The following is a 21,316-nucleotide window of genomic DNA, read 5'->3' as shown; positions in this document are numbered from 1 at the left end:
AGGTCTTGCACTGTAAGTGCCAACTGGAGTGGCAAGGGTTGTAGGGTCGCTGGCACTCAGGAAGCCTATAGAATGATGAACCAGGCTATGGTTTGTGATTTCTTTATTGAGAAAGGAATGGGATGATTTGGAGTTAAAACAGAAAGAGAAACAAGACAAAATAAGCAAGGTGATTTTTTTTTTGTCTTAAATGGCCCTTAAGTCTAACAGCAATTGGCAACTTGCATGAATGAACTTGAACAATTTAAATTGTTCCCCTTCTGGTTCAGTGAAATTCAGCAGCATTTCATTAACAATCACTACATCAATTAATCAGCCAAGATCATTTTGATGGACAGCAGGCTCGGAAGAATGAATGACCTAATCCTGCTATTTCTTATTTAAGTTCCTATAGAAAGACTAAATTTTCTGTGGTGAGTCTACAATTCAACCAGTCCTTGAAGAGGTGAGGGTTGACTTGAATTAGCAAGGTGAATTTCAGCACTGGGTAGATTGAAGTTACCTTGATCTCCTTTCCCTTAAACTTGCTAGATTTGCACATTAAAAGCAACTTGTGTTGTGAATGTTCTCCTGCCAGTAATGGCTTGGTTTAAATGGTGTTTGGTTCTGGCTGATTTTTGGCTTGGCGTTATTTGCAGTTAGCAGGTATGCATTCAGTGTTTTTCTTGACAAGTATGTCTTTGCCATTTCCAGATTTGGCTTGCACCTTTCAAGTGGCAATTCCTCTTTTGGAGAGCATCTTGTTTCTGCTTTCTTTCACTTCTTCCCTGTGTATGCTGCTTGCTTCAACCCAGTCTGTTCAGCCAGGAGAGTAGAGACGTTCAGGCAGGATTGCCTCCAAACTGTAGCCACTGACAATCCTATCCTACAATTCTCCACATGTGTCTAACATAGCTTCAGGAATCCATATCAATATCCTCATATTTTAATTAACATAATGATTCAATTTATATTTGGGCATCAGTCTGCTAGGACTACATATCTTAGAGATGGAGTTTGTGTTAGTGTTTTCTCTCTCCTGAGAGACTGGGATTCAGTTCCTTGACGGTCCGGGTCCTTATTGTGCCAGGTATGGCTTATCTGAATCAGGCAGTTTTGAACTCCCACTCCAAAAACTTGAGCACAAAAATTTAAGCAGCATTACGCGGAATATCAATGGCAGAATGTTGTTCTTCAGTTGCAGTATTAATTCTGCTGTTTCAGGTGGAGGAGAAAGATTCCATGGCACTATGTTGGATCAAAATAGGGGAGTTAGCTCCAGTGTCTGCTGCAATATTTATCCCTTAATCAAATTGGGAAACAAAATAGATGGCCAACCTATTGATGTTAATGGGAGATGGATGTATGCAAAATAGCTGCTATGTTTCCAAAATTCCAACAGCACACTAGATCTACCTCATTGGTTGTAGAGCACTTTGAGATTTCATTAAGATCATTAGTATCACTGAATAAAACCACTCTTTGTTGTTCTGGTGCTTTCACAAACCTTGTGTATAAAAGCTAGCAATTTAGGAAGACTATAGCAGAGGGATCCAGCAAGGGACATCTTTTAGGAGAAACTATTTCTTTTAATTAGAACCATGAGAAATATTTAGAGATATTAGACACTGGAAAGGAATTAACAATATAGCAAAGCAGGTGGGATATCTCAATCTATATATGTCCAAAACTAGCAAATAGCTGGAGACTATGGTGAAACTGCAGAGCAGAATCATTACTTGTATGCTTTCAAAATCTTAATCCTCTTCATGACAGATGTTACTTCATAGATGCATGTAATCTTTGAATCTCCCCAAGTCTGTTAATACCTGAGGTAAGATCCTTTAGTTCCTATAGCATTGTCGGGTTTTTAACATTTAAGATATTGCACTCTGCATCTTGCCACAAATAATGAATTGCATTATGGAATATAAAAATCATCATTCATTCTCTCTCTGTAGATATATAATTAAAAGTTATAATATAAAAAGTAGCCTGTTTCATGAGTATAATTTAACTTCAGCTGCCAAACCAGGCTGGCCGAATTGTTTGGTCCAGCCTGCCTCAGTGATTGGGGAGCCAGCTATGTTCGCTGTTCCCCTGCCTACACTTTACCTGCAGCAGCAGCTAGGTTCCTAAAACTGGTTACTGATCAGTGAGACCCTGTGGAGTGCAGGGTCTAGCTGCCAAAACATGCAAGCTCCACCTACAGAAAGGCTTTGGCTGTTTAAACCATGCCTAGACCTAACAACTATCAAAACTGCCAAAAGATCAGTGAATGTCTCTGAGAGAAACATTGAAAAACATTCAAAAAAACTATTATCAATTAAGCATACTATTAAAACATTTATATAAAAATTAAAGAATTAAACATAATTAAAATACTCATGATTATAACATTTAATTTAACAATTAAATTAACTCAATTCAAAAACCATCAACGACACAAATTGTTTATCTTACTCGGAACCATTAATTTCCATTGAAATGAACGGAGTTGTCAAACCTGGTGCCAGGTCTAACCTGCTGTAGGCTCAGGGCCCAGATTTCACTTGTGGAACTGCTGGGAAGCTGCAGGAAGTTGGCGGTGGACTCCCGAAGGAATCCAACACTGGAACACAGCTGAAATGTTGACAACAAGGATCTTGCAGGAATTTCAGGACTTCTGTGTTCAACTGAGTGTCCCTTGGAAGTGATTCACATTATTGGTCTGGCCATCCCTACAAAAGAAAAATTGTATCCCATTGATTTGATCTACTCACTATCACTGGATCAGCTTGATTAAGTTACTACTCGGTAACTTGCCTCCAGCCATTTGCCTATACAGCTACTTACAATGGGGATCTGATTGCTTCCCGCTACAATTGTGGGAGAGCACATACAGAATTATTACAGCTACTTTATTTTGACTGGAGGGTTTTGATTCTTGATATTGTGCTTTTTTTTTTAAGGATCAAAAATTATATGGTGGCATTCAGTGTTTGTGAATGTGGTGAGAGTTCCTGTTTTAGGATTATTGTATAAAATATGTTATCAATTGGTAATTGATAGCAGTTTGTAAGATGAACATCTGCTCTGGCATAGTATTATTGTGAGGAAAGATGTAATGTGGGACCAAATTGTACCATTAGTCTAATTCTGAGGCTAGCCACCCCCAGCTCATATTTGGGTGTAAAATGGTGCAGCAGTTTTGGGCAGGAGCAGATCCAATGTTACTGTTTATTTCACTGGGTATCTGATGCCCTTTCCCTGCATTTGCAGCAACTTAATGGATATTACGCTTTGAGCTGAAAGGCATAGGGCCCGCTGTGTGGCTAATGGCAGGCCCCATTAATTGCCTTGCTCCAGCCAAATTTGGTTATGTTATGAATGCTTAACAGAATTATTTCAGATTTTGTGATTTAGATTGTTCTATTGTGCTATAATGTAACAGTTGGTTCATTAGCACTTCTCAAGGAGACTTGGAGATGGTTAATAACTGCTGGTCTCACCAGTGAAGCCCACATCCCATAAAATGTATTGGAAAAAACAATTGGTTGACAATAGTGGTGGACTTCACTGGAATCCAAGACACATTTTTACCAGCATATCAATTGTATTTATATTTTTGCCTTGTTAACCAGAAACTAATGGCATACTGGTTATTGTTATTAATGTAAGATTCTGTAAGGCACAGTTGGTGTTCTCAGTTAGGAATGGATGACTGCTGGCAAGACTAGCAACAGATTTGATCCCTTCTCTTTTACGAGCTACTTGCTCCTAGTTGGGAAAGGCGCAGGAAATCTGCAGTTTGCTTCATGTTCCTGAGTTAGCAAGGGGGAATCTGGACATGCACTTCAATCATTCTTCACCCATGAGTGAGCAGCTTGGCAGATACCAGTTAGGCAATGATGATTGCTATATAATTAATAAAACATTTGAGGATTCTGGTTGACAATAACATAGGCAAGCAATCTACCTTTGTGGAAGAGGAAATAATCAGTATGAAAAAGATCTTTTAACAATATGAGACCTTTCTGCTCATTCTGTCCAAGTCAGTTGATGAAAAGGTTAAACGACTTAATCCCACTTTTTAGCTTGTGGTCTGTAACCTTGTAGGTTAATTCACATCAAGAGATGATTGACTGCAGATGCTGGAATCAGAAGCAAAGAGCAAACTGCTGGAGGAACTCAGTAAGCCAGGCAACATCTGTGAAGGCAAAGGCATAATCGATATTTCGGGTAGAGACCCTGCATCGTGATTTTCACAGCAAGAGCTTGTCTGAGTTTCTTGCATCTGGCAGCAGAAATCAGAGAAAGAAAGGAGTAATGTTTGTGGCTCAATATTTCTGTACCACCTACCCAGAGGGTTTTCGAAGTGATTGCCACAATGGGTAGAGTCATGAAAAAAGAGATCTTCAAGAAAGGGAGAGAAGAAATTTAATTTGGTAATAGAATTTTAGCTGATATAATTTGGGTAATTATTTTCTTTGGGAATGGCTGTTAAAGTACTCAATCCATTAAATTGCATTTATTGAATTAGTTAAGATCAGAATGTTGATTTTTTTTTAATATAAAAAAACTTCTTGATTTTTTTTTCCCTAAGGTTTTCCTTTAACCAAAATAACTGACTTTTAATTTCCCAAATGACTGACAATGTTGACAGTCACATGATTCATTAGGGGCAGAATAATTAATTAGCTTGCAACCTGGCAAATCCAGTGATGGGCACTCTGACCTTGTATCACAGTATGTTTACAATGAGAAGTATGTGATCAGAAACAATGTCAACTTGGACTGTGGCTTTAAGCATCTTCAAATGTCAGAACTCATTGAGTGTCAGAAAGTTCTGAGTTTCAAGTCTCTTGGCAGGGATCTGAGCAGACAAAATCAAAACTGAGAAACTGGTGTCTATCTTTACCAAGTAGATTTAAAACAAAATTCTTTGTGCTATTTTGAAGAAATATAAGGAAGTTCTCTCTGGTATCCTGGCTATTTAACCCTCACTCCAGAATTGGGAAATGCATTACCCGGTCATTAGGATGTTACTGTCTGTGGGACTTCACTGGTGCAAGTTGGATCCTGTGTTTCTTCTATCACAACAATCACTGTACCACAAATACTGCAGCACACTTTGAGACAAACTGAAAAGAGCTACTATGTAATTCTTCCTCTGCCTTTTTATCTTTTTAATGCAGCAAAAGATCCCGAGGCACTCCATAGGAACATTGTCAAGGGAAATTTGATATCACAAAAGGAGTTATTAGGGAAGATGAGCAAATGCTTGGTCAAAGGAATGGACTTTAAGAAGCATCTTAAAGAGGAAAGGGAAGCAGAGAAAGAAAAGGGGCTTTGTAGCAGGAACATCGTGCACAATAATGGATTGTGATTAACCGCCTGATCTTCACATAAGATTGTGATCTAAAATCATTAAGATTAACCACCCTGAATTATGAAGAGCTATTCTGAGCAACATAGAAATAATAGGTATGGAGATCATGATTAATTACAATGTCTCCTATTATTTTCTTGATCAAATCAAATACAGATGTGATAAGATTTGAAGTGTAATTTTTGATCAGTAATGATGATAAAGGAACCAACCTGAGAGTATTTGACATTTTCCAACGAGTGTTCATAATCTTAGGCTAAGAGAGTTCTTGATTAATCGTGATTGCTTATTAATTTATATTAATCTGCCTCTGATATCATTGTGCCTTAGGTTTAGAAGTAGGGATGGAGAAATGATAGTGGATGGCAGGTTATTAATCCAGACCTTGATATTTGTTGAATGGATTTAGCCTTGTCCCGCTAGACTCAAACTCCTCATCAATCACTTTGGTACCAACTGCTGATTGTTCCTTTTAATGAAATAAATGTAATTTTATTCCGTGTGTGTGTGTGTGTGTGTGTGTCTATATATATATCACATGAACAACAGCAAACTAAAGATTGGGCTGTTATTCCCCAGCATCTAGATCAGATGTGCAACGATCCCAGAGATTGATGATGTTTACACCAAAGCTACAGTGCAGACTGTTGCTTTGATTTTTCACATTTTGTATTGTACAGGTTTCTTTAGTATTTTCCTCAATTTAACCTTTTTCTGTATTTTTTGCTGCCGTCTCTCTTGATTTTTTTAAACTGCATTTTGAACTCTCACAAATGATCATAGATATTTGGATTTTGCTTAAGAATGGGGTGAGTCACTTTCTCTCATTTCATACTGAACACTCAAATTTTCTTGATCCTTTTTGAAACCAGCATATGAACATACAAATTTGAAGCAGAAGTTGGCCATTTGGGCTCTCAGGTTTGCTCCAAAATTTAATAAAATCATGGCTAATCTGATTGTAATCTCAACTCTGCATTCCTGTATATCCATAGCAACCTATCACCACCTTGCTTATCAAGTATCTGTCTACAGAGACACGAGACTGCAGATGCTGGAATCTGGAGCAACAAACAATCTGCTGGAAGAACTGAGCAGATCAAGAAGTGTCTGTGGGAGGAAAGGATCCTCCCAGTCCTGAAACATCGACAATTCCTTTCCTCCCACAGATGCTGCTCGACCTACTGAGTTCCTCCAGCGGATTTGTTTGTTGCTCAAGTATCTGTCCACCTCTGCCTTTTTTTTGAAAACAATCTAGAGTCTCCTTCCATCATCCTTTTGAGGAAGATGTTTCCAAAGGCTCATAACCCTCAGATGAAACATTGTTTCATCTCTGCCTTAGATGATCAAAACCTTATTTTTAAACAGTGACTCCCTAGTTCTAGATTCTGAGAGGAAACATCCTCTCTCTAGATATGTTAAGACCCCTCAAGATCTAATGTATTTCAATCACTCCCTCTCATTCTACTAAACTCCAGAGGATAGAGGCAGAGCCAGCACAGTGTTTCCTCATAAGACAAGCTGCCCATTCTGAGTATTGGTCTAGTAAACTTTCTCTGAACTGCTTCATGAGTACCACATTAACATCTTTAAGTAAGCAGACTCATCTTATCTTACCATGTAAAATATGAGTCTCCTTACTTAAAGATGTTAATGTGGTTAACATCTTTAAGGAGATTCATATTTTACATGGTAAGATAAGATATATTTATTAGTCACGTGTAATCTCATTATATTTTAGTTTAATTCCTCTAGTGGTAAACAATGACGTTCTGTTAGCTTTCCTCCTGACTTGCACTGTTCTGTGCCTGTTGACAGATGCCAGCAGTGGCTCAGTAAGTAGCACTCTTGACTTTGAATGAGAAGATTATTGGTTTAAGTGTTACCATAGAACCTTAAACACAAATCAAAGCTGGTACTCTAGTGTGGTATTTAGGAGCACTGTACTGTTGGAGGTGGCATTTCTCAGCTGAAATGTTAAGCCAAGGACCCAGCCTGGCCAACATTCAGTACGCAGTGGGCAGCAGTGTGGTGCAACGGGTAGAGCTACATTGGCAGGTTAACTGGCTATTGCAAATTACCACTAGTGAAGGTGGGTGGGAGGATCAGGGTTGGGGGGAAGAAGTTGATGGGTGTGTGAGAGAGAATAGATTGCAGGGTAATAAGTGGGGGAATGCAAATGCTTGGAGAGCGAGCAAAAACTCGAAAGGCCAAATAGCCTCCTTTACATCACATGGAAATTAACATCACTTATAAGCAACAATCTGATATTGATTGGATGATCAGTTCATGGGAGCTTACCGTGCATAAATTGGTCACTGCAGTTCCAACATTACGAGAGTAAATATACTTCAAAAGTAAATGGAAACATGAATAGAAAACAAAATGCCGGAAACATGCAGTTGGTCAGGGAACGTCTGTAGGAAGAGCAATAAGTTAACGTTTCGGGTTGAAGAGTTTTCTTCTGATGGGTGCCTTCAACCTGAAATGTTACCTCTGTCTCTCTTTTCACAGATGGTGCCTAATCTGCTGAATGTTTCCAGCATTTTCCGTTATTACTCTGACTGAAGTCTTGAGTCATCAAATTTTCTACATGCACAATTCTTTTCTGAGATCCATTTTGAAATATGTTACACCACGTGTGTCTTATGCACGTGACATGATGAGTTGTAAACTCTACCATTCTGCTCACCAAAGCTGCTGACAAGTTGATCTAAATGTTAAAAATACATTTTGACAGTCATTTTCCATGTATGGAAATAAGCAGTAAGTAAATAAAAGACAAAATTCTGGAAATCAATAGGTCAGGCAGCACCTGTGGAAAGAGAAACAGTTAACGTTTCAGTCAAAGACCCATTGTCAGAACCAAAAACTTAACAAATTCGGTCGCATCTGTTGTGACAATGAGTCTTGGACCTGAAAAGTTAATTCTGCTTCTCTTTCCATAGATGCTGAGTGTTTCTGACATTTTCTGTTATTATTTCAGATTTCCAGTAGTTTTGTTTTTGATTTTTAAGCAGTAAGTAAAATTGCCCCCATTTGATGGTGAGAGGTTTAGCCAGAGCAGGACCATTTGATGCATTTGCACCAATTCCATTTAAAATACTCAATCAACAGTGCACCACAATGCCAGAGAACAAGACGTGGGCAGGCACGGTAGTGTAGCGGTTAGCGTAACGCTTTACAGCGCCAGCGACCCGGGTTCAATTCCCGCCACTGTCTGTAAGGAGTTTGTACGTTCTCCTCGTGTCTGTGTGGGTTTCCTCCAGGTGCTCCAGTTTCCTCCCACATTCCAAAGACGTACAGGTTAGGAAGTTGTGGGCGTGCTATGTTGGTGCCGGAAGCGTGGCGACACCTGCGGGCTGCCCCCCCAGAACACTATGCAAAAAATGCATTTCACTGTGTGTTTCAATGTACATGTGACTAATAAAGATCTTATCTTAGCTTATAAAAAGTATTACAGGAAAAAAATAGAGGAAGGACTACTATCTTGATTGCTCCTCAAATAGCCAAGAATCATAAGGCCATCACCAAGAAGTAGAATAAATTAACATAAGAAAAGGATAAATTAAATTAGGGAAATTATTTATCGCAAAATGTTGCGAGTGTGTAATGGTGTCATGCACTAATTGATGAGTCAGAGCAAACCAATACAACTAAATAGAATAGAGTAATCTGAACTGTAAAATTAAAGACATCCATCATTACAATATGATTGGGGGAAAATATGAATGTATTGTTTGTGGTGAGAAATTCTTAACCATTGTTTTAATGGGTCTTTGATTTATGATTGAAGTATTAGTATCCCCACTGCAAAATTAGAAACAGATTAATTTAAATGTTCCTCAGTCTGTTTGTAGGTGTTCATATATTTTGGCATATCTTCACTGCTAGGTTAGCTGGGAGTTCAATCAAGCAGCAAAAAAAAACATTGTTTATCTGCATTATTTTGATCGTTAGCATGTAATTGATATTATCCACAGTATAAGGCAGTTTAGGAGTGAAATCCCCCTGAGAAGTCTGGTCTTTTTGGGGCTTTATTTGATCTAATAGTGCAGGCTGCAAACCTGATCCCCTTTGTGCTGATAGTTTTCACTTCCTTTGTTCTTTACCTAGCGGTATATTCTATCACTGAAAGCAATCCTTTTGATTCACAGACATTTTAAGTGATCCTGAAGTAGCTCAATTTGAATACACATTCTCTAAAACTTGGCAATATTTTGTAAATATTATAACTATTATTAACCATCTTGCCCTCTACTGCACAATCTCATCTACAGTGAAACATTTTGTTTCTCTTGCATTATTGATACTCTGTAAGATAAGGTATTAGAAATACATTTTTGGTGTGATATTGGCCCTAATGTTTTGTCATTTACTTTCTAAAAAAAAATAAATTTGTATGGAATCGGGAACAAAAAGCTGTATTTGGGATTCCTGGATACATTCAAGATGATTTTTGCATTAAGGTTTTTAGTTGAGTCGCAGCAGAAATTAGATAATTTATTTAACCATCTATAGATTCTTTTTCAAACACCTTTTGCCTGTATTTTACTGGGAAATGTCAGGAACTTGTGCACAGGTAGTGAAAAATACCGGTACTAAACTTGCTGATCTGTAGTTATTGCCGTATCTTTCAATACACTTTCCTGTTGGATTCCCTGTGAAATCTTGAGGTGCACGGGGTCATTTGTGCTGAGGGATCAATTCTTGTAACTGGCCCAGGAAAGTGGTGGGTTTGGTACAGGATTAGTGAACCCAGTAATTCAAATGGGGATTTTGTGGCTGCAGGGAAGAAAAGTAAGAGAAAGGCAAGTGTTTTTTCTCTTTTCAGTGTCTTTAGGCATGGAACATGTTCTCATTGTATCCATGTGTGTATTCTCATTGTGATCCCATTGGACAGGAGAATCAGTGGGGGGCCTGCTTTTCAGCAATGTGATCTCACAGAGTCGGTTAACTTCAGTCAGAACCAACAGCTTGAGGATTGACAATGACAGTTTTCCTTCAGGATCCTTGATTGACGTTGATTTCTTTTTTTGCTCAGCAGTCTTCATTTGAGTTTGTAACACCAAAACTGATTTATTTTTTCCACATGGAATCTCATTTGTCAAAGGCCTGTGTGTGTGTGTGTGTGTGTGTGTGTGTGTGTGTTGACAAGAGTGCATAGTGCAGGTAGCCACAGTTGCAAAGGATAGTGGCTTTGATATATCACTGGACTAAATCAAGTAGTACGTTTAACTTTGTCACAGCTGTAGAACCGGTGTTCTTGCTAAGCCTACTTGTGTTTACAATGTGACCTGAACAAGAGCCCAACCCAGGCATTTACTCAATGACAACAAACCAGTATTACTTCTTCCATGACGATTTACCCTCACTGGAATCGAGAGACTACATTGACTTAACATTACCTCAGATACCTTTGCATCAGTTCGCACTCTTAATGTTGGCCAAAGATCTCACTGATGGCTTTTATTAGCTGTTTCCTAGCTTCCCCTTTGTTCTTCATCCAAAGTTTTACATTCCGTTCATCATACCTACAAACAATCTGCCCTGTAAGAATTCAGCTCAATCCATGTCATCCTCTCTGTCATAAGCTTCATGTTTCTCTTGGTACAATTCAAAAGATTGCAGATCCACAACTAAATTGCATCTCGTCATATGATAGGTGACTCTACATGTCTTTCCATACAAACTGATTTTGCTACTACATTCCACACACCTGACTTCCCCTCCACGAACAATTTAATTATACTACCTTCATCTGTTTATTTTTTTTCTTTTTGCTGCTCTTTATGTTGCAAGTCCATGAGTTCACCAGTCCATTGTCACTGAGGAAATATTGTTCTGTTTAGTGTTTGGCCAATATCATACAAATGCATTTTGATGGGAAAAGTTCTGCATTTTGAATTGCTGATAAATGGATTTTATTCTAGCAACAATCATAACATTAACAATCGCAAAATCTTTTGGGAATAATTCCAGACTTGGGGCCAAGGTTGCTACTCTTCAGTTCCCTTCAATATGAAGCATATTTCTTCAAGAATATTAAGAAGTCCTTGGCTATGCAAAGAATGCTGGATTATTAATCATGATCAATTTTTATGTCAATATGTATATTGAAGCAATGGCAAATAATATCTGAGAGATTAAAGGAGAAGGTAATACCATGAACTCAAAATGATGCGACTATGTAAGTATGTGAAGCAATGCTCCTGATAGAAAATAGGCCAGAAGTATATGGCATGACAACAAATGTTCTAAAGCCACATGGTGAAAGATGTCCTGCTGAACAAATGTTGCGCAAAAGCTGGAAGTTTACTTTAGTACAAAAGTGTTGAGTATGCAGGACCAGCAACTTGTATCAACATGTGTAACTTCAATGTCAATGGAACGGGCATCCAAGAATGTGAGCGAATATTATCCACAGCAAGTAACTAGTATTGCTGCAGTCCAGTCAAGGAGCCCTAACAAAGTCCAAGTCTGTGAAACTGAGGCCAGCTCGGGCAGTTGCTTTTGCTGTACTGGCCTTCACTCACCAAAGCCTTGTCAGGTTTAGAATAGCCAAGTGTATCAGTTGGCCAAAGATGGGTCACATTTTGACTGCTAAAGATTCCAGGCCACAACAAAAGCAGCTTCAGTGGCAATTTACAACAATGGAAAGGTGGACCTCATAGTCTAGAAATTTATTCAGATGACAAGGAACTGGGATTGTACAGTATCTGTGCCACAGTGGAACAGCTAGTAGAGCTCCAACCAGGGTTCAATTCTGACCTCTGGTGCTATCTATGTGGATTTTGCACATTGTTCCTGTGGGTTTCCTCAGTTGTCTCGGCCATTCTTGCTCAGTAAAAGTGGCCTCTTGTATGCTTTGTTACAATCATAGTTGGCTGTGTCATACTTCACACTCTACTTGCTCTGATATCTGAAAAACATCAGAATAAGTTTTGGTTTGACAATGCTTTCCATCAACAATATCTGGCTGAATTAGATAGGGTAAGTACTGTGGTTTTTCTCTTGTGTCCCAAAGCCATGCAAGTTGGTAGGTTAACTGGCCGCTGTAAATTGTCCCTAGTGTGTAGATGAGCGGTAGAATCTGGGGTGATCTGATGGGAATGTGGGGAGAGTACAAACGCTATCACAGCACCAGTGACCAGGGATCAATTCTGGCCGCTGTCTGTAAGGAGTTTGTACGTTCTCCCCATGTCTGTGTGGGTTTCCTCTGAGTGCTCTGGTTTCCTCCCACATTCCAAAGACGTACAGGTTAGGAAGTTGTGGGCATGCTATGTTGGCGCCAGAAACGTGGTGACACTTGCGGGCTGCCCCCAGAACACTCTACAGAAAAGATGCATTTCACTGTGTGTTTCAATGTACCTGTGACCAGTAAAGGTATCTTATCTTATAATAGGTGCTTGATGGTCAGCATGAGCTCAGTGGGCTGAAGGGCCTCTGTTCTGCATGACTCTATGAACTCTAACTAGCATGGGCAGCAAACAGATTTTTGAGTAAGTCAGAGTACTACAGCACAGAAACAGACCCTTCGGCCCATCTAGTCCATTCTGACCTGATCTTCTGCCTAGTCCCATCTACCTGCACCCAAACCATATCCCTGCAAACCCCTCCCATCCATGTCCCTGTCCAAACCTCTCTTAAATGTTACAATTGAAGCCACATCTGTCACTTTCGCTGACATCTCATTCCACACTCGCACCACCTTCTGAAGAAGTTTCCTCTCGGATTCCCTTTAAGTATTTCACCTTTCACCCTAAACCTATGTCCTCTAGTTCTAGTCTCACCCAACCTTAGGGGAAAAAGCCTGCATGCATTCACCCTATCTATACCCCTCATAATTTTGTATACTTCTATAAGATCTCTCCCCCCCCCCCCCCCCCCCCCCCCCCATTCTCCTGTGCTGCAGGGAATAATGTCCTAACCTGTTCAACCTTTTCCTATAACTCAGGTCCTCAAGTCCCGGCAACATTCTTGTAAATTTTCTCTGCACTCTTGCAAGTTTATTGATGTCTTTCTTGTAGGTAGGTGAACAGAACTGCACACAATACTCCAAATTTGGCCTTACCAATGTTGTTGATTAACAATCAATACATTGACATACAAATTGATACTGCTGCAGACTGTTCAGTAAGGAGTCAAGATGCTTACTCCAGCAAATGGTGGATGTAAAGGCGGTGTACCAGACTAGACCCATGTGCTCTGGGAGGCCAAACTGAGAAGGAATTGAATAGGCTAGACAAAATGGCACACTTATGATGCCAGACTAGAATGAATGGCTAATACCACCTAAGGCAGACAAAATAGTATGGTTGTATGGAGACAACAGTCACACTGAATTAATCCATGGATGATGAGCAATATCTGCTGTCCACTTCACAAGGCCTGTGTGTACAATAAAATGTATCAGACCTTTGCCATGTCTACGTACAATAATTTGTCAATGAATCTCAACAAAAGTATCTGACCATCAATGTGCACGAAGAGTTCCATTCCTGCACAGGGGTAGTGTACAACACCAAGTCTTTGGCCAAGGTATTCCAGACCAAGGTGGATACAGCTTTGCAGTGGTTCATTGTATTTTTTTTTACTCAAAATGATTTGTTGAGAAAGTATGGTTTTGAAGGAAGTGCTCAAATCATTATGTGAGCACAGTGAGAAGTTGGAATGCAGAAAATGCAGGCTTTTTGCAAGGAGAAGTCATGCGCCTTGGTCTCAGTGAAGGAAGTTGCAGACTAGAGCAAAAAAACAGAACGCTGGAAGAACTCAACAGGTCAAGCAGCATCTGTGGAGGCAAAAGGTGTAAGCTAATGTTTTGGTTCGAGACCCAGCATCAGGACTGAGAGGGAAGAAGAAAGATTGAAGTTTGCTAGTCCATATCAGTCTGAGGGAGGGGTGGGACAAGAGGTTGGTAAATGATAATTGGAACCAGATGGGGAGAGGATGATGGGTAGATGGAATCAGGTTGGAGAGGGAGGTGGGAGAGGTGAACAAAGGGAGAAGAAAACTGGGTAGACAGGTGAGTGTGTGGGAGAAGAACACTGGGGGGGGGGGGTTGAGGTGGGGATGCATTGAAGTGTACATGATAAATGGAAGAAATGATTAGTGATTATTTTGGCTGAACTTCATACTGAACACAAGAGTAGTTGAAATGAAAGCAATTGTTTATTTCTTGTAAACTTTATGAAATGGAAAGGTACATTTCCATTATATCATCTGGCTTCAACTGGAGCAGCCAAAATGTTGCAGTGTAGTTACTCAAGTGTTGCAAGAATATTCAAAACGCTGGGGGAGGGATCTCTGCTTGACCAATTTCTTGCTGAAGTACAGAAGGACTACACCACCACAATGGCACCAATCAAAGTGAACACAATTTCAATGAAAATGACCATGTTTGTATCTTTAGATCTCATCCTGCCCCAAGCAAGTTAAGCTTACAAAAGTGGGAGTTAGGAACTGTAGGACAAATTCTGGAACCAAGATGTAGTTGGCTGAAAATGCTGAGAATTCAGTGGTCATGTGGATCCAGGTCAGGATTTTGAATCATTGAATCATGAAGTTGTGTCTGAGTTGGATCCAGTGTAGAGTTTGAGGTGAATGACCAAACCCCAGTAGATCTGACAAAGAAACAAAACCTTCAGTGAGTTCTAATACAAAAGGGTCCAAAAGTAGATTCAACACCAAAACCTGGAAAGAGACCAGGAAGACTCTTTAAAAACCAGTTACTAGGCTTGATTTGTAGGTCACTAAATGTGTATATTGTTGCATAGATAAAAATAGAGTACTGTGAATATTCAACAGTTCAGGCTGCATCTATCGAGGGATCTATTAAGTTAACTAGCCAGCGCAGGAAAGAATAGTTATCCACAATTGTTGAATTCAATGAGTTCTGGGGACTGTAAAGAACCTTGGTGGAAGATGAGTTGCTGATCTGTGAGCCTGAGGACATTTAGTCTGAACCAGCAGTTTAAAGACTCTGTGTAAATTGTCCTAAGTGTACTACCTTTCAATTAAATCAGTACCTCTTTTGGAAATGTATAAGCTTCATCTCAAAACCCCCATGGAGACATTATACCTCTTTAAATTATTTGTGGTGATTTAATGTTTAATTTTTTTTAGTTGGTGTTTAAGTTTTTCATTTTTTTTAGTCATTGAAAAAGAAAACCATGGCAGCTTTGAAACACAAATATCTTTGTTATCTCTTCATTAAAGAGGATTCAATCTTCAATGTTTTCAAATGTATTTAAGGTTACAAACAGTACAATTTGCAGACAGTTTATTTGCAGCAAATAGTCTTTCTTGAGAGACACTGATGACACTTGGGGGGGGGAGAAAAGTACTTCTTTAGCACCCTTCTGAGATGGTAAAAGGCAAAATTTAAATGCAATTTTGGAAACCCCAGCTCAATATCTGGTGGCTCCCCAGTGTAGTACTGATAGAGGTATTGAATTTCAGATAAGATGTTATGCCAAGGCCTAATCTGCTTGATGAAGTAGACATGAATGATATCAAGGAAGAGGAGGGAATTATCCCTGGTGTCCTGGTCAATGTTTATTCCCCACTCAACACTGCTATAGCAGTGTTATCAGAATAATGTTTGAGGGAGCTTGCTAAGCAGACATTGGCTTCCACATAGCCTACATCACAGTGGCACTTTGGCAGTAAAGCATATTGGGGTATCCTGGGATTGTGCAAGAGGCTTTAAAAATATGAAAATCTTTTGTAGGGACAACAACCACTGCTCCATAACCTTTAGAATTATCATGGACAGGGATAGGAGCAAAGGGAATGGGAAGATATTTAATTGGGGAAAGGTGAATTATGAGGCTATAAGGCAAGAACTTGATAGTGTAAATTGGGATGACATTTTTGAAGGGAAATGTACTATGGAGATGTGGTCGATGTTCAGGGATCTCTTGCAGGATGTTAGGGATAAATTTGCCCTGGTGAGGCAGAGAAGGAATGGCAGGGTGAAGGAACCATGGTTGACAAGAGGTGGAAAAACTAGTTAGGAAGAAGAAGGCAGCATACATAAGGTGTAAGCAGCAAGGATCAGACAGGGCTTGTGAGGAATATAGAGTAGCAAGGAGGGAACTTAAGGGGCTGAGGCGAGCAAGAAGGGGACCTGAAAAGGCTTTGGTGAGTAGGGTTAAGGAGGATCCCAAGGCTTTTTACTCGAATGTGAAGAGCAGAAGGATGGCTAGGGTAAAGGTAGGTCCGATTAGAGATAAAGGTGGGAAGCTGTGCCTGGAGGCCGTGGAAGTGGGTGAGGTTCTCAATGAATACTTCTCTGCCGTATTCACCAAGGAGCGGGGTCTTGTTGACGCGGAGGACAGTGTTGGTAAGGGTAATATTCTAGAACATGTAGATATGAAGAGGGTGGATGTGTTGGAGCTGTTAGAAAATATTAGGACAGATAAGTCCCCAGGGCCTGATGGAATATTCCCCAGACTGCTTCGTGCGGTGAGGGAAGAGATTGCTGAACTGTTGGCTAGGATCTTTGAGTCCTCGTTGTCCACGGGGATGGTATTGGAGGGTGGTGAATGTTGTCCCCTTATAAAGGTAGTAGGGATAGTCCAGGGAATTACAGACCAGTGACCCTTACATCTGTGGTGGGTAAGCTGCTAGAAAGGATTCTAAGAGAGAGGATCTATGATCATTTAGAGAATCATGGACTGATTAGGGACAGCCAGCATGGATTTGTGAAGGGAAGATCTTGCCTCACTAGCCTGATAGGGTTCTTTGAGGAGGTGACCAGGAAGATTGATGGGTGTAGTGCAGTAGATGTGGTCTACATGGATTTTAGTAAGGCGTTTGACAAGGTTCCGCATGGTAGGCTTCTTCAGAAAGTCAGAGGCCAAGGGATCCAGGGAGGCTTGGCCATGTGGATTCAGAATTGGCTTGCCTGTAGAAAACAGAGGGTTGTGGTGGAGGGAGTGCATTCGGATTGGAGGTCTGTGACTAGTGGTGTCCCACAAGGATTGGTTCTGGGACCTCTACTTTTTGTGATATTTATTAATGACTTGGGTGGGGGGGTGGGTTAGCAAGTTTGCAGATGACTCAAAGATCGGTGGTGTTGTGGATAGTATGGAGGGCTGTCGAAGCTTACAGAGGGATATTAATAGGATGCAGAGCTGGGCTGAGAAGTGGCAGATGGAGTTCAATCCGGAGAAGTGTGAGGTGGTACACTTTGGAAGGACAAACTCCAAGGGGGAATACAAGGTAAATGGCAGGATTCTGGGCAGCGTAGAGGAGCAGAGGGATCTGGGGGTTCATATTCACAGATCACTGAAAATTGCCACACAGGTGGATAGGGTAGCTAAGAAAGCTTATGGGATGTTAGCTTTCATAAGTCGTTGGATCGCGTTTAAGAGCTGCGAAGTAATGATTGCAGCTTTACAAAACTCTGGTTAGGCCACACTTAAAGTACTGTGTCCAGTTCTGGTCACCTCATTATAGGAAGGATGTGGAGGCATTGGAAAGGGTGCAGAGGAGATTTACCAGGATGCTGCCTGGATTAGAGAGTATGGATTATGAGGAGAGACTAAAGGAGCTAGGGCTTTACTCATTGGAGAGAAGGAGGATGAGGGGAGACATGATAGAGGTATACAAAATATTAAGAGGAATAGATAGAGTGGACAGCCAGCACCTCTTTCCCAGGGCACCAATGCTCAATACAAGAGGGCATGGCGTTAAGATAATGGGTGGGGGGGGGGGGAAGTTCAAGGGAGATGTCAGAGGGAGGTTTTTCACCCAGAGAGTGGTTGGCGCATGGAATGTGCTGTATGGGGTGGTGGTGGAGGCAGATACATTGGTCAAGTTCAAGAGATTGTTAGGTAAGCACATGGAGGAATTTAAGATAGAGGGATATGTGGGGGGAAGGGGTTAGATGGTCTTAGGAGTGGTTTGAAGGTCAGCACAACATGGTGGGCTGAAGGGCCTGTATTGTTCTATGGTAATTTTTTTTGACTGGAGGTATTCCAGCCTGCACCATCAAAATATTCTTTAGCCTGGCTTATTGTTAACTTGTGCTGATCACAGCTGGGCTAAACAAAGCCATTTTGTTACATTCATGATTACAGTGTAAATACACTGCTAGGCTGCAACAGAGAGGTGGTGATTTCACAAGCAATCAGAGCAGGATAGAATCACAGTCTAAATTTAGCCGAGACAGAATAAGTAGTGTTTCAGAAATGTGCTGTTTTGTACAGTTGTCTTCCATGGGACTGGTTTGAGAATGGTCCTGTGGAATAGACCTTTTTCTTTGTTTATAATTATGTTTTTGTACAGTCTCTGGGAAATCTGACTGAGGCATATCAGTTCATTGGCTCTGGTATATACAATAGTTTTTGAAATGATCGTGTACATCTATAAAGTGCACTTTGTACTTCTGAACGTCTTCATAAGTGTAGGATTTCTTGATTCCTGTGGTGGCCAGCTGATTATCACAATGTTTCTTTAAATGTGTGAGAAGGTAAGAATATTGCAAGAATTTACATTTTTCAGATCATTTATATGGTAATTGCGTTGACTTGTATGTTTTTTTTAAAACTGTCTTTAGCAAAGAAACAGATTCAAAAGGGTGCTCCATAAAGATGGAATTTAAAAAAAATACGCAATGAGAAGAAGAGGGCATTAAGGGGTGATTAAAAGATTAGTCAGACTTGAGTTTGGAGGAGAATCTTGAAGTGTAGAGGCAGAGGAGCTTATTCCAGGATAGAGGACCAAGTTGGTTGAGGATGCAGTTGGCAATGGCAAGGTGATTGTCTTGATGCATAAATGTTAACAGATTCTCAATTAGTCAATTGCCATTTGGAGAACTAAGTGAATGATTCATAGTTTAGCAGTTCTTGTTTTGTTTTCATTTGTGTGTGTGCCAACAGGTTAGTATAATAAGAATATTAAACAATGAGAGGGAGGTCCGTCAAGCCCAGTCTTTCCACATAATGACAAAATTTGCTCAATTATGGAGTCTGGTTCTGGAACAAAATATGTTAAAGTGTGCAGAATGTTTGTCTATCTCCATTCTTTCGCATTCAAATTTGATCTGCTGATCTTCACTGCTGTCATTAGCCTTGATTTTCAAAGCATAGAGCAAATGTGCTTCTTGGATTATTTATAAAACATTTGTACATTTTCATGATTGATTGCTGTTTAATACAAATAATTGCAATAAATTGGATTGCTATCAGAAGGGACTAGTTATTCATTGTATCCTTTAAGAAGAGAACAGGCATAACATTGTTCTTTTATTCTGTCAGCTGTGTCTTGGTTGGTAGCACTCTCACCTGAGTTAGGTTTCAGGTTTGTAAGGTTTCCAGGACAAGCTTAAATCCAGGCTGACGTTCCATTTCAGTACTGATGGAGTGCTGCACTTACAAACGTTCTATCCTTTGAACAAGATGTTAAACTGGGAACCTGTCTGCAAAAAAGAAAACAATGGCTATGTATTTTGATGCAGAGCAGGGAACTTCTCCTTGGTGACCTGGCCAAAATTCATCACATTTTTATAATTATCCAGTCATTACTACAATGCTGCTTGAGGGAGTTTGCTATGCACAGATTTATTTCTGTGTTTCTATATTGGGGACCATACTTCAATGGAACTTCATTGACTGTAAAGTGCTTTGGGATGTTGTGGAAGGAACAAAGAGGACTTGTAGTAATGCAAGTCTTTATTTGTCTCTAGATTAGCAGCTGGATGTGACCAACAAGGTAGATTGCATTCATTTTGCAAACTCTATTCCGAGGCCATTGATTCCATCCCTCCACTGACTACTGACAAAAAACTGCCTTTTTCCAGTCTTGATCATCTATTGACCCCAAGCTGATCCTTCAACCTGAAACCATCTCCATTGCACAAGACTGCCTGCTCCCACCTCTGTAACGTCAGCTGCCTTTGTCCATCAGCTGTTGAAGCTCTCATCCATGCACTTGTTGCCTGTAGACTTGACTATTCCAGGCCACCCTCCTTCCTTTCACTCTAGCTTTTTGGCAACTCTGCCTCCCACAATCTGGTCTATGTACAGTTCAAATATTTAAAGAAAACTTTAAGGATGGCTCTTTTAAGTTACAGAATGTTTGTTAGTGAAGCAGTATTTAAAGTATCTGAGCTATATTTTCCTTAACCATTTTTTTAAAAAAAATGCTATGAGTTAGTATTGGGACTGTGAACTACAATGAAGAGGGTTTCAGGCAAAGTGAATAAGTTGACCAAAGAGCTTGTTATACAGGGCCAGGAGTAGGTCTTTCCTGCTGTTCTTTAACCCTTAAGAATCCTTTCATGGACTAAAGGCCATGAAAAATTAAGTCAGGGTACTAACCATATGGCTCATTAAGATTGGATCGTGTACAATGAAACATTTTCATCAGATTTAGTGATTGCTCTCATGGCACGTGTGGGTCAAATTCATGATATTACCATACAATTTCACAGACAAGGGCTGAGCCTTTCTCTCTGTAAGAATGGTGCACCTGGATTCCTTGGGAATGCTCTTTCAAAATTAGCCTAGAAGAAGCAGCATTGGACAATCAGTGGGGATTGGTGGATGTGAGGAAAGATTGGCAATTAGTGCTTGCTATTATAGCAGACTGAGTTTGAATTCACTATATTACTATCTAACTTCACAGTTGAGGTCTAGGCCTTTCTATCCACAAGACGGGGATCCATCTCCTAAGGGACAGGATTCCTTGGAGGTGATCTTCTAATTTAGCCAAGAAGGAGCAGCAATGGACAATCAATGATGAGTGGGAGGAAAATCTAAATACAATGTTCATTATGTTTCTTGTATTTGGCAAAAAAAAAATGCAATTCAGTACAATGTTAGAAAAAATATTAATACATTGCATCAAGTTTTGTTGACAATGCTGTAGAGCCATGTAAGAAACGAGGGCTGGTGAGCCAAAGTTTTGTCAAGGGGTGCAGATTCGGAGAGTAAGGAAGTTTTGGGAGAGGATTCT

General features: G+C 40.1%; 1 protein-coding gene across 3 annotated transcripts in view; it reads left to right on the top strand.

Annotated features, from left to right (window-relative positions):
• The window catches only part of cpne4b (copine IVb), a 256,642-nt gene that overhangs the window by 3,219 nt on the left and 232,107 nt on the right, over positions 1-21,316 (top strand). For 2 of the 3 annotated variants that reach the window (XM_052015661.1, XM_052015659.1), the window contains exon 1: positions 18,641-18,830. The exons of the other annotated variant lie outside the window; for it this stretch is intronic. The gene's annotated coding sequence lies outside the window, so the exon portion shown is untranslated. Of the gene's footprint in view, positions 1-18,640; positions 18,831-21,316 lie in introns of those variants that run through there. 3 annotated transcript variants of the gene reach the window in all.

This window comes from Pristis pectinata, chromosome 5, assembly GCF_009764475.1.
Source record: "Pristis pectinata isolate sPriPec2 chromosome 5, sPriPec2.1.pri, whole genome shotgun sequence".
Classification (NCBI taxonomy): Eukaryota; Metazoa; Chordata; class Chondrichthyes; order Rhinopristiformes; family Pristidae; genus Pristis; species Pristis pectinata.
This window is presented reverse-complemented; position numbering and strand designations above follow the sequence as displayed.